Genomic DNA, 11,996 nt, shown 5'->3' with positions numbered 1-11,996 from the left:
TTCTAGTTAGGATGTTTCCCGGATAAGTACTGTCTGGCGACTCCGCAGCCGCGCCCGCACGGGGGGAGCCATGTTGTCCCTCCTCTCTGGTTCCCAGTGTGTGTCGTTGACTCCATCTGCGCCGGTGTATTGTCATTGTCTGGTACTTTTTTTTTTTTTTTGGTCTCTGCCTGCCGGGGTCCTAGAGTCCATCCTCGATTCACTTGTCCTCATTGCCCCCAGCCCGGGGAATGCTCAGGAAGGCGGCGCAGGATTGGAGGGACGGAATGACCTTCCAGCCCTGAGTCCCCGGTGAGTTGTTATTCCGAAGATAGTGGTTGGCTGGTCTCCATCCCTGCCGCGTGCAGGACTCCAGTGCAATGAGCTCAGACTGCAGCAAGGGGGATTTGAGTAAAACGCAGGAAAGACCTTCCCAACTACCAGTACTGTGACACAGTGAGTCGGGTAACCTTGGGAGACAGTGGTGTTACTTCCTCCGGGGAATTCTCGAAACAGGAGGGGCGATGTTCGAACCGAAGAGGGCTGACCTGTTCAAAACCAAGGAACCAGGGGATGGGAAAGAGGACTGGAGGCTGGCACTGTTTTACGACTGACTAGATCATTCTTGTAAAAATCATGTGTATGCTGTGTGCTGTTAAGTCTTCCCTCCCCCGTTCCTCTGTGTCCCCATCACCTACTCTGCACTCCAGCATCTTCTTTTACCCAAGATTCTGAATCATTCTCTACATATATGTATCAGATAGAGAATCTGTCTTTCACGCTTGAGCTCCAGCAGCACTTTTTTTTTTTTTTCCTCTCTCTCTCATTTGCCTTATACTTTGGGGATAGTACAGGGTGGAAAGGAGTACAGTTCCTAATTCTAATCCCCCTCCTCTCGAGGCCCTGAGAAGGATTAGACAGTGACTGCATATTAAGTACCTCACTGCAGCCCTAGTCCTTATCATGGAGCACGTGTGACAGCAAAACAGCCAGTCCATTCTGCAGTCAGCTTGGAATGCCCCTACTTGAAAACTAATATCTGTCAGTTTTATCTCAGTTTTTAAAAATGGATATGGCCCTGAAAATCCTTTTCGTAGCAGAGAAGGAGAAATAAAGAGTACTAGCAGAACATTAGATGGTGGTGGTGCTTCACCTTATATGACACATGAAGCCATGTTCTGCTACATCTCCAGCCCACCATTTGCAGATCTGAAAATGGCAAAGCTTGGAGAGATGTGCAGGCCTTCTCTTCCGCAATCAGACAAGAGTGCCACGGGAGGCAGAAAGCCAGAATAGGTTGTAGGGAGAAGGGGACAGTTTCCATAGCAACTGTAGAGATGAGGTCTTTAACTAGCACCCGGCCTTGGTATAAGGGTCAGCTGCAGTTAACCACAGGCTCTGCTTTCAAGTCTGACAAAGAGGCTAGACAATAGATCTGAATGGTATAGGGAGGGACCACACACTGATCAGATGATAAGGGCACAAATTCAGGTCTATGATCTCAGGCCCTGCTGGAATTAGGTTTTGTTAATTACAGCTGTAACAGCAGACTATGATGATACTAAAATTGCACATATATGCTCGATGAGCATTCAGCAGGCTGTTCTTTTAAAAGCAGAAAATGTCATAGAAAGATTGACTGCAGGTATCTCTTAATTACCCTACTCTTTCCTTGGTTAACAGTATCTCAGCCATTAGATGATGATCCTGGTATCATCATCATATTATCAGAAGATATTAAAAAAAAAAGATATTTTCAAGCATCAAATGGCACACAGCACCATGTGCAAAAGGCTCTACGAAGAAAACTATGGAGTTTAACATCAGCATTTATGTTCCAGAATTAAAACACTCAAGACAGAAAACACTGATGTACATATGTAGAAGGCATAGAAAGCTGAATAAAAATATGAAAGAAATATATACATGAATTGCAAAGTATATAAAAACCTATTTTGTGTTTAGGAATAGTGTGCTGCAGCAGGAGCCTAATAGTCAAAGGATGTCATCAATCAAAGACTGGTCCAAAAAAAAAAAAAAAAGACTGGTCCAAAGGGATTATTGGGCACCTGTGATATGCATGATTGTGAGGAACACACATTAAAGTGTGGTGGTTATAGAGCCCACTATAACCACTGACCACTGGAATGACCAAACATGATCTTGTGGGGACTCCCTTATTCTGTAGTTTCTTCCACACTCTTTTATCATGTAGGATTGGCAGATACAGTGAGTACAACCAATACTTTTCAAACTTTTTGTGATGAAGGACCCTTGAATTGTAGAAGGGATCACTAGGGATCTACCACTGAAAGGGGAGGTTAGAGGGGATGCAAATGGAAGACACTATTATAGGCTCTTTTCTTGGGTGTGTGCTACAGTGAATACACAACAGAAAACAGTGTAAATCTTAAACAATGTGAAAGGTAATGGTAGCCTTGGCTAAGTGTAAGCCAGTTAAGGGATTCTCAGACCTTTGCCAGTTCACAATATCTAGTGATAAATGATGGAATTGGTAAGTTATGCACATATTTAACAAAGTAGGAGGGGCATCTCCTAATTTTTTTCTGGAAATAATTTCATATTTGGCATTTAAATTTAAATTAAATTTAAAAATTTCATTGTCCTGGGATGCCTGGGTGGCTCAGCAGTTGAGTGTCTGTCTTTGGCTCAGGGCATGATCTTGGAGTCCCAGCATTGAGTCCAATTGGGCTCCCTGCATGGAGACTGCCTCTTCCCCTGCCTTTGTCTCTGCCTCTCTCTCTCTCTCTCTCTCTCTGTCTCTCATGAATAAATAAGTCAAATCTTTAAAGATAAAAATAAAATAAAAATTTCATTGTCCTCATGAGCAAATCAGAACTTTATTAGGATTACTTGCACTCATGTTGAATTATGTGTATGTGGGAGAGGAGGGCACTGTAATGCTTTTAATGCTTAGGGTCTCCACAGGACTTAAACCAGCTCTGATAATTCATAAAGAAAAGACACTGACTCCTCCCTCACTTCTGGCTTGATGGATGTCATTAGTTTTTCTGAGGATCTGAGCTCATTTGGCAGAATTCCAGCCTGCTCTGCTGGATTGCATGGTTTTATCAACTAAAATATCCAAAAGGAGCTGCATGCAGCTCAGATTCCCACTCTGTGCTCAGTTCTGCCTATAAAGCATTCTTTACACAGACAGAGGCGTGTTGGATTACAGGATTGCTGTGTCAGAGGTTTATCCTTGGCTTTTGGGGAAAATACTATGATCATAATGCATACCGGCAGCCATGGGGTCACCTCTTAGCGTGAACAGCTGGCTTATCTGCAGAGACACTGAGTAAAATAATCTCTAAAAAGGTTGAGGTGGAGGATAAATTTGCATTTATTACTATATCTGGCACACAGAGGAGGCCCAGAGTAATTATCTGTTGGATAATTTTCCTAATTACTATTTGTTAATATTAAGTAACAGGAAAAGCACAGGCACTGGATTTACTTTCTCCCTGCAGAGCATTTCAAAAGGACAATGAAGATAGTTACCATTTTCCTCTCTCACTTCCCACATTCTTTTGTTGAAGAAAATAATTCCCAAAAGTGAAAAAGAAACATTTATAGATACCTTTTTTCCTTATCCCTTCCATTAGCCCCAGAAGGTGGAAGTTAGTGTTTGGCTATGGCTAACATTTTCTTTTAGCCTTCTGAGCAAAGCTACTTCTTACTACAGGAACCTCAAAGGATTTTCTTGTGGTAGTAGAGATGATGGTGGTAAAGATAATCCAAACCTAAGTGTGTAACTTAGTTTTGAGGCCTATGCCTATGTGTGAATCAAATTTTACATCATTTAAATTTTTTTTTAATTTTTTAAAATTTTATTTATTCATGAGAGACACACAGAGAGAGGCAGAGACATAGGCAGAGGGAGAAACAGGCTGTCTATGGGTAGCCTGATGTGGGACTCAATCTCAGGACCCCAGGATCACAACCTGAGCCAAAGGCAGACGCTCAACCACTTCAGCCACTCAGGTGCCCCTACATTATTTTTTAAAGGTATTTGTAGAACAGAGTTACTTTCCTTGAAGGAATGCTTGGGTATGACAAGACCAGAATTACCTTTTCCTTTCCTTCTTAGCTCTTTCTTGAAGATCCTTTATAATATTCCCTAACTTCTCTTTTTAACATTACCTCTTGCAAATACTTTGCATTAACTCTTAGTCAGTTAATCTGAACCACTTGCCTTTCTCTCAGTCATTTCTTTTTTTTAAGGTTTTATTTATTTATTTCAGAGTGCACAAGAGTGAGGTGAGGAGCAGAGGGAGAGAGAATCTCAAGCAGATTCCATGCTGAGTGTAGAATCTAAGTGGGGTTCAATCTCATGACCCTGAGATCATGACCTTGAACTGAAACCAGGAGTTGAGCACTTAATTGACTGAGTTGCCCAAGCACCCTATCCCTCGATTGTTCTTATATTTTCTGTTCAGGTTGTCTCTTTTTCTTTGGATGCTTTGTTCACTTTCATTCTCATTTAGTGATTTATTTACTTTACCCTTTTGATTTACTTTGTAGAACAACATTTCATCTCATTCCACAAAGGATTTTAGGAGTATGACTGAACTCAAACATAGCTGCTTATATGAAACTGACTTCTGCAATTGCCAACTGTGTGAACTGGGGCAAGGTGCTTATCCTGTCTGTCCTTTAGTTTCCTCTTCTGTAAAATTTTAATAATTGTATCCCACCTTATTGCTATTTTGAAAATTAAGTGGGACAGGGTTGCCTTGGTAGCTCAGTGGTTTAGTGTCTGTCTTCGGCGCAGATCATGATCCCGGGGTCCTGGGATCAAGTCCCACATCAAGCTCCCTGCATGGAGCCTGCTTCTCTCTCTACCTATGTCTCTGCCTCTCTCTGTGTGTCTCTAATGAATAAATAAATAAAATCTTTTTTTAAAAAAAGAAAATTAAGTGGGACAATCTCTTAAATATGCTTAGAACAATGTCTGGAATTCATTTACTTATTTATTCATTCAGTAATATTTATTGAGTATTTATTGTGTGCTAGCACACACAGTACACGAAGATCCCTGCTCTTGTGGAGCTTACATTCTAGTGGGGAAGACAGATAATAAATTGTAAAGAGGTAAATGATATAGTATGTCGGAAAGTGATTAGTGCTGTGGCCAAAAAGAAGGTAGAGTAAAGGGTGACTGAGAATGCTGATGGGGAGTGGTGATGGGAAAGAATGGTGAAGGGACAGGAAAGGTTGCAGTTGTAAATGGGCTGGTCAGGGTTGGCCTCATTGAGAATATGAGACTTGAGCAAACTTGAAGTTAATAAGGGGGATAGTCACTTGGATATCTCGCAGGAGAGTCTTGTAGAAAGAGAGGATGGCTAGTACAAAGTAGCAGTATGCCCAGTACACCCAAGGAATAGCTGGAGCCCATTGTAGCTGGAGTGGAAGAGTAAGAGAAGGAAGCATAGGAGATGAGATCAGGGAGATAATGGGGACCTATCACAAGGGCCTGCCTTTTTTTTTTAATATTTATTTATTTGAGACAGAGAGCATGTGAGCAAGCACGGGGTAGGAGGAGTGGCAGAAGGAGAAAGAATCTCAAGCGGAATCCCCACTGACTGTGGAGTCTGAGGTGGAGCTTGATCTCACAATTCTGAGATCGTGACCTGAGCTGAAATCAAAAGTCAGACACTTAACCAACTGAGCCAGCCAGGTGCCCCTGGGTGCCCCTGTTGGACTTTGGTTTTGTCTCTGAAATGGGGAAGATATGCAAGCTCTTAAAAGAGGAGTGGTGTGGTTTGCTTAGACTTTTTACAGGATCACTTTGCTGTGTTGAGAATAGACTGTAGGGGACGCCTGGGTGGCTCAGCAGTTGAGCATCTGCCTTCAGCCCAGGGTGTGATCCTGGAGAACCAGGATCAAGTCCCACATTGGGCTCCCTGCATGGAGCCTGCTTCTGTCTTTGCCTATGTCTCTGCCTCTCTCATGAATAAATAAATTATTTTTAAAAAGAGAGAGAGAGAATGGACTGTAAATGTCGTAAGGACTGGAAATATCAGAAAGGGAGACAGAACGTAAAGACTGCTAACTCTGGGAAACGAACTAGGGGTGGTAGAAGGGGAGGAGGGCGGGGGGTGGGAGTGAATGGGTGACGGGCACTGGGTATTATTCTGTATGTTAGTAAATTGAACACCAATAAAAAAAAAAAAAAAAAAAAAAAAAAAAAAAAAAAAATGTCGTAAGGACTAAAGTGGGAAGCCAGTCACAGATCTTGCCATAAGTAATGGGTGAGCAATGATGCAACTCAGACTTAAGTGATATCAGTGGAGATGGTAAGACTCGATGGGATTCTAGGGATCCCTGGGTGGCGCAGCGGTTTGGCGCCTGCCTTTGGCCCAGGGCGCGATCCTGGAGATCCGGGATCGAATCCCACGTCGGGCTCCCAGTGCATGGAGCCTGCTTCTCCCTCTGCCTGTGTCTCTGCCTCTCTCTCTCTCTCTGTGTGACTATCATAAATAATAAATAGAAAAATTTAAAAAAAATTTTTTAAAAAAAAGACTCGATGGGATTCTAGACACACAGTATTTTAAAGGTAGAGCCAGCTTATTTCCTGTCTGACCAAATTAAGAATGAGAGAGAAAGAGAATAAATAATGACTCTAAAGATAAACCAAAAACTTAAAAAGAAAAAAAAGTTACCTATAGGAAAGAAGAAGCAGATTGTGAAGCAACCAGGGATGGGAAGTAGACTTTTAAAAATTTAACTTATTTTGTAAATTTGACTTTGAAGCCATATAAATGTTTTAGAGAAGTATGAACCAAAATTAACTCAAAATGACCAATCTGAAAATAATTTGATCCAAAGTATATTTTTTAGATCACATCAATAAAGAAAAAATAATCCAATTATAAAGTGGACAATTTGAGTGGTTGCCACAAGAGAAGATGTATAAATGGCCAATAAGTACAGGAAAAAGTGCTCATAATTAGTCCTGGGGAAATACAAATTAAAACCACAGTGCACTATCACTTAACATCCAAAAATGGCAAAAATTAAAAGACCCATAACACCAAATTTTAGCATGAGTAGGAACAAATAGAACTCTCATGGGATCCCTGGGTGGCGCAGCGGTTTGGCGCCTGCCTTTGGCCCAGGGCGCGATCCTGGAGACCCAGGATCGAATCCCACATTGGGCTCCCGGTGCATGGAGCCTGCTTCTCCCTCTGCCTATGTCTCTGCCTCTCTCTCTCTCTCTCTGTGACTATCATAAATAATAAATAAAAAAAATTAAAAAAAAAGAACTCTCATATACTGCTAACAGTAGTATAAAATATTATAACCACTTCAGAAAAGTATTGTAGGTTTCTTGTAAAATTGAACAAATACCTATCCTGTGACTTAGTAGTTCCACTCCTGGACATTTATCCAAGAGAAGTGAAAATACATGTGTCCACAAGAAGTCTTGTGATGGCTGATTATAGCAACTTTATTTATAATAGCCAAAAACTGGAAACAACCCAAATGTCTATCAATAGGAGAATGAATAGGCAAATTGTGGTATCTTCATGCAATATAAAGATAAAAAGAGGGCACCTGGGTGGCTCAGTCAGTTAAGTATCTGCCTTCAGCTCAGGTCATGATCCCAGGGTTCTAGGATTGAGCTCCACATCAGGCTCTTTGCTCAGTGGAGCTGGCTTCTCCCTCTGCTTGCTGCTCCCCCTGCTTATGCTCTCTCTTTCTTTCTCTGTCAAATAAACAAAATATTTTTTAAAACAGCTATTAATAAGATAAAAGAAAGTACAAGTGTACACAACCTAGACAAAAAATAAAAAACATCATTTTGAACAAAGGAAACAAAATACAAAAGAATATTGTTAGTTGGTCTCCTGGAGAACTAGTGCCAACACATAATTTGATGTGTAAGAGATTTATCTGGGGAGTATATCAGTTATCTATCAATTTGAAACAAATCAACCCAAAATTTAGCAGCTTAAAATAGCAAATATTTATTATCTCACATAGTTTTTAAGGACCTGAAACTCAGGAGCAAATTAGTTGAGTGATTTTAGCTTAGGGTGTTTTGTGAGGTTGTGGTCAAGTTGTTGGTTGAGTTTACAGTAATCTGAAGGCTTGACTGAGGCTGGATATCTGCTTCCAATATTGCTCAGTCACATGACTGTTGGCAGAAAGCCTCAGTTCCTCCTCAGGTAGGCTTCTCCCTAGGTCTACTTGAGTACCCTCATGGCATGGCAGCTGGCTTCTCTCAGAGCAAGTGAGCAAAGAGAAGAGTAAGCTGCAATGCCCTTTTATGACATAGTGTTGGAAGTTAGACACTGTTACTTGTTTTTTTTTAAAGGTTTTACTTGTATATCTACAAATAGTGTAGTGTATACAAGTACTGTAGTATACAAATATTAAATTATTGGGGTGCCTAGCTGGCTCAATTGGTGGAGCATGTGACTCTTGACATAGGGGTTGTGAGTTTGAGACCCACAGTAGGTATAGAGATTACTTAAAAATAAAATCTTAAAAAAAACCCAAATATTAAATTATTGTGTTGTACACCGGAAACTAATGTCATACACCAATTTTATCTTAAAAAATACGAGCAGGGCAGCCCCGGTGGCACAGCGGTTTAGCGCCTCCTGATCCTGGAGACCCTGGATCGAGTCCCACGTCGGGCTCTCTGCGTGGAGCCTGCTTCTCCCTCTGCCTGTATCTCTGCCTCTCTCTCTCTGTGGGTCTCTATGAATAAATAAATAAAATCTTTAAAAAAATAAAAAATAAAAATAAAAATATGAGCAAATAAAAAAATGAGCAAATCTATCGTTTTAATGTATCCATTAACCTAAGACCTAATGAATATTAAAATGTACCTGAAGAACAGGTCCTAGCAGGAAAAAAAAATTCAGTAAATTTTTTATCTTAAAAAAAAATTGTCTTTGGGATGGCTGGGTGGCTCAGTGGTTGAGCGTCTGCCTTTGGTTCAGGGTGTGATTCTGGGGCCCGGGATCGAGTCCTGCATCAGGCTCACTGTGAGGAGCCTGCTTCTCCTTCTGTCTGTGTCTCTGCCTCTCTCTCTCTCTGTGTGTGTCTCTCATGAATAAATAAAATCTTTAAAAAAATTGTCTTCAAGTCAAGGGCACCCCTTGAAGGCATCTCGTATATTACAGCATTAGGTCTGCTTTTGTAGTCCTGCTGTGCTCTGTCATTGGCTGGGATCAGTCTGCAGAAAGTGTGGCTTTGGTGAAAATGTGTTGGTAGATCCAGAGTGGCAGCTGATGGAGTCATTAGTCATTTGTGCTCCCTGGAAGCAGATTTCAGTGGTGTGTTTTCATGGTTGCTGCAAGTACATACTGCATCAATAAGTTTATATGAAATTCCAGAATGGGAAAAACTAATCTACAGTGATAGAAAGCAACTAAGTGGTTGTTTGGGGGTAGGGGTGTGGGACGTAAGGGAACTTTCTGGGGTGGTGAAAATGTTCTATATTTGACTATAGTGGTGGCCACACACACATATACACATACGTGCACTTGTTGAGCTTATCAAATGCTACACTTAAAATAGCACATTTTATTGTACATAAATGATCTATAATGTTTACTAAAGAATACAATGAGATACTACTTTACAATGACAATACCAAATCTTAGTGAGATGTGCAGCACCTGAATTTTTCCCATGTTGTTAGTGGGAGTATAAAATTATACAACTTTTTGAAAAACTGACAGTTTCTTATAAGATATATTTTTTAACTTATTCATGAGAGACACATAGAAAGAGGCCGATACACAGGCAGAGGGAAAAGCAGGCTCCCTGTGGGGAGCCCGATGCGGGACTCGATCCCGGGACCCTGGGATCATGACCTGGGCCAAAGGCAACACTCAACTACTGAGCTACCCAGGCATCCTTGGCAGTTTCTTTCTTTTTTTTTTTAGATTTTATTTATTTATTTGAGAGAGATAAAGAGAGAGAACACAAGCAGGGGGAGGGTTAGAGGGAGAAGCAGGTTCCCTGCTGAGCAGGGAGCCTGACGCGGGGCTCACTCTCAGGACCCTGAGAGCATGACCTGAGCTGAAGGCAGACTCTTAAGTGTCTGAGCCACCCAGGTGCCCCCACGCACCGCCCCCCCCCCGGCAATTTATATAAAGTTAAGCAAATACCTATCCTGGGACCCAGCTGTTCCACTCTTAGATAACTACACAGGCGAAATGAACACATGTTCACAAAAGACCTATTTATGAATATTCATAGCAGCTTTGTTTATAATGGTCTTAAAACAACCCAAATATCCATCAATAGGAGAACTGACAAAATGTGGAACATATATACGATAGAATACTACTGAGCAATAAAAAAGAATGAACTACTAATGCATGCAATGTCTTGAATGAATGTCAAAACTGTTATGTTGAATAAAAGAAGCTGACTATAAAAGACTACATACTAGGGGTGCCTGGTGGCTCAGTCAGGTAAGCATCTGCCTTCGGCTCAGGTCATGATCCCAGGACCCTGGGATGGAGCCCCACATTGGGCACCCTGCTCAGCGGTAAGCCTGTATTTCCCTCTCCCTCTGCCGCTCCCCCTGCTTGTGCTTGCTCTTTCTCTTTCTGTCAAATAAATAAATAAATCATTAAAATAAAATACACATAAAATTTACCATTATAGCAATTTTTTCCCATTATAGTCAATTTTCAGTACATGGTTCAGTGATACTAAATACATTCATAATGTTGTGCAGCCATCACCACTATCCATCTCTATTCCTCTTTTTATCTCATAAAACAGAGACTCTTGGGGGCACCTGTGGCTCAGTGGTTGAGCATCTGCCTTCGGCTCAGGGTGTGATCCTGGGATCCAGGCTCCCTGCAGGAACCCTTGTTCTTCCTCTACCTATGTCTCTGCCTCTCTCTTTGTGTCTCTCGTGAATAAATAAGTAAAATCTTAAAAAAAAAACAAAAACAAAACCCCCAGAAACTCTATACCCATTAAATAACAACAACCCATTCCCGCAACCAGATCCTAGCAGCCACCATTCTACTTTCCACCTCTATGATTTTTACTACTCTATATAAATATATAAGGTATATAAGTGCATCAAAGAAGTGGAATCATATAGTATTTGTCTTTTTGTGATTGGCTTATTTCCCTTAGCATAATGTCTCCAAGATTCATCCATGTAGCATTAGTCTTAACTGTACATTTTTAATGAGATGTATCCAAAGGAAAAAATAAACTGCAAAGAAGTGTTAAACTGTTTTCATTAATTGTCTCATTAGTGATAATATTGGTATTTTTTCTGAAACATCTATATATAGATATATAGAGAGAACAGAATAAACCAAATTATGTTAACTTTACCAGGAACTAAGATGTTGATCATAAGAGAGATACAAATATAAAATCAAGAAACTTGGGTAAAAACCCTGAAATCTTAAAATTTAATTGGAAAAAGCAAAAACAATGACCAATCCAATGTTAGCAATAAGCTTTCCAACCATCCAGATTGTGGTCTTTAAATGTCATTTACTACTAAAATGAACTAGGGCTTCTTAGAGAAGAAGCATCTGATTCCAGATCTGGAGTATGAAACAAACAAGATGAACCTGGAACATCTTATTATAACAGAAAACAGGGAACCTACCAAAGACCAGTGGACTCATAATAAAAGGACTCTGGAGCTAATCTGAAGGGATTTCCACAGTCCAAAAATGTGACAATATGCATTTCAAAGTGAACAATAACTGCAGTATATTGAATACACCAATTGTGTTAAAATCCATGAGTTCATAGTGGCAGTAAAAACAAAAATCTCACTGGTCATCTTGGGAGTATGCTAAGGAATTTCATTATTTGGGGAACTATTCCCTATTATGTAGAGAATCTCAAGTCATTAATTTGAAAACTAGTAAATCAAAAGAAAGAATCAAGCCATTCATCCTGCCTTTCCTTAGGTAATCAAATATTTGATGAAGGAAAAGTTCTTACTTATAAAAGAATTCCAGCTAGTAAATGTAGACAGCATG

The 11,996-nt window shown here is 40.5% G+C and overlaps 1 protein-coding gene across 6 annotated transcripts in view; it reads left to right on the top strand.

Moving 5' to 3' along the window:
• Window positions 1-106: 106 nt before the first annotated feature.
• The window catches only part of TP53BP1 (tumor protein p53 binding protein 1), a 98,106-nt gene continuing 86,216 nt past the window's right edge, over window positions 107-11,996 (top strand). For 3 of the 6 annotated variants that reach the window (XM_038580215.1, XM_038580212.1, XM_038580214.1), the window contains exon 1: window positions 150-291. The gene's annotated coding sequence lies outside the window, so the exon portion shown is untranslated. Of the gene's footprint in view, window positions 292-11,996 lie in introns of all 6 variants that reach the window. The other 3 variants (XR_005381550.1, XR_005381551.1, XM_038580216.1) reach the window with 3 other exon arrangements.

Source organism: Canis lupus, chromosome 30, assembly GCF_011100685.1.
Source record: "Canis lupus familiaris isolate Mischka breed German Shepherd chromosome 30, alternate assembly UU_Cfam_GSD_1.0, whole genome shotgun sequence".
NCBI lineage: Eukaryota > Metazoa > Chordata > Mammalia > Carnivora > Canidae > Canis > Canis lupus.
This window is presented reverse-complemented; position numbering and strand designations above follow the sequence as displayed.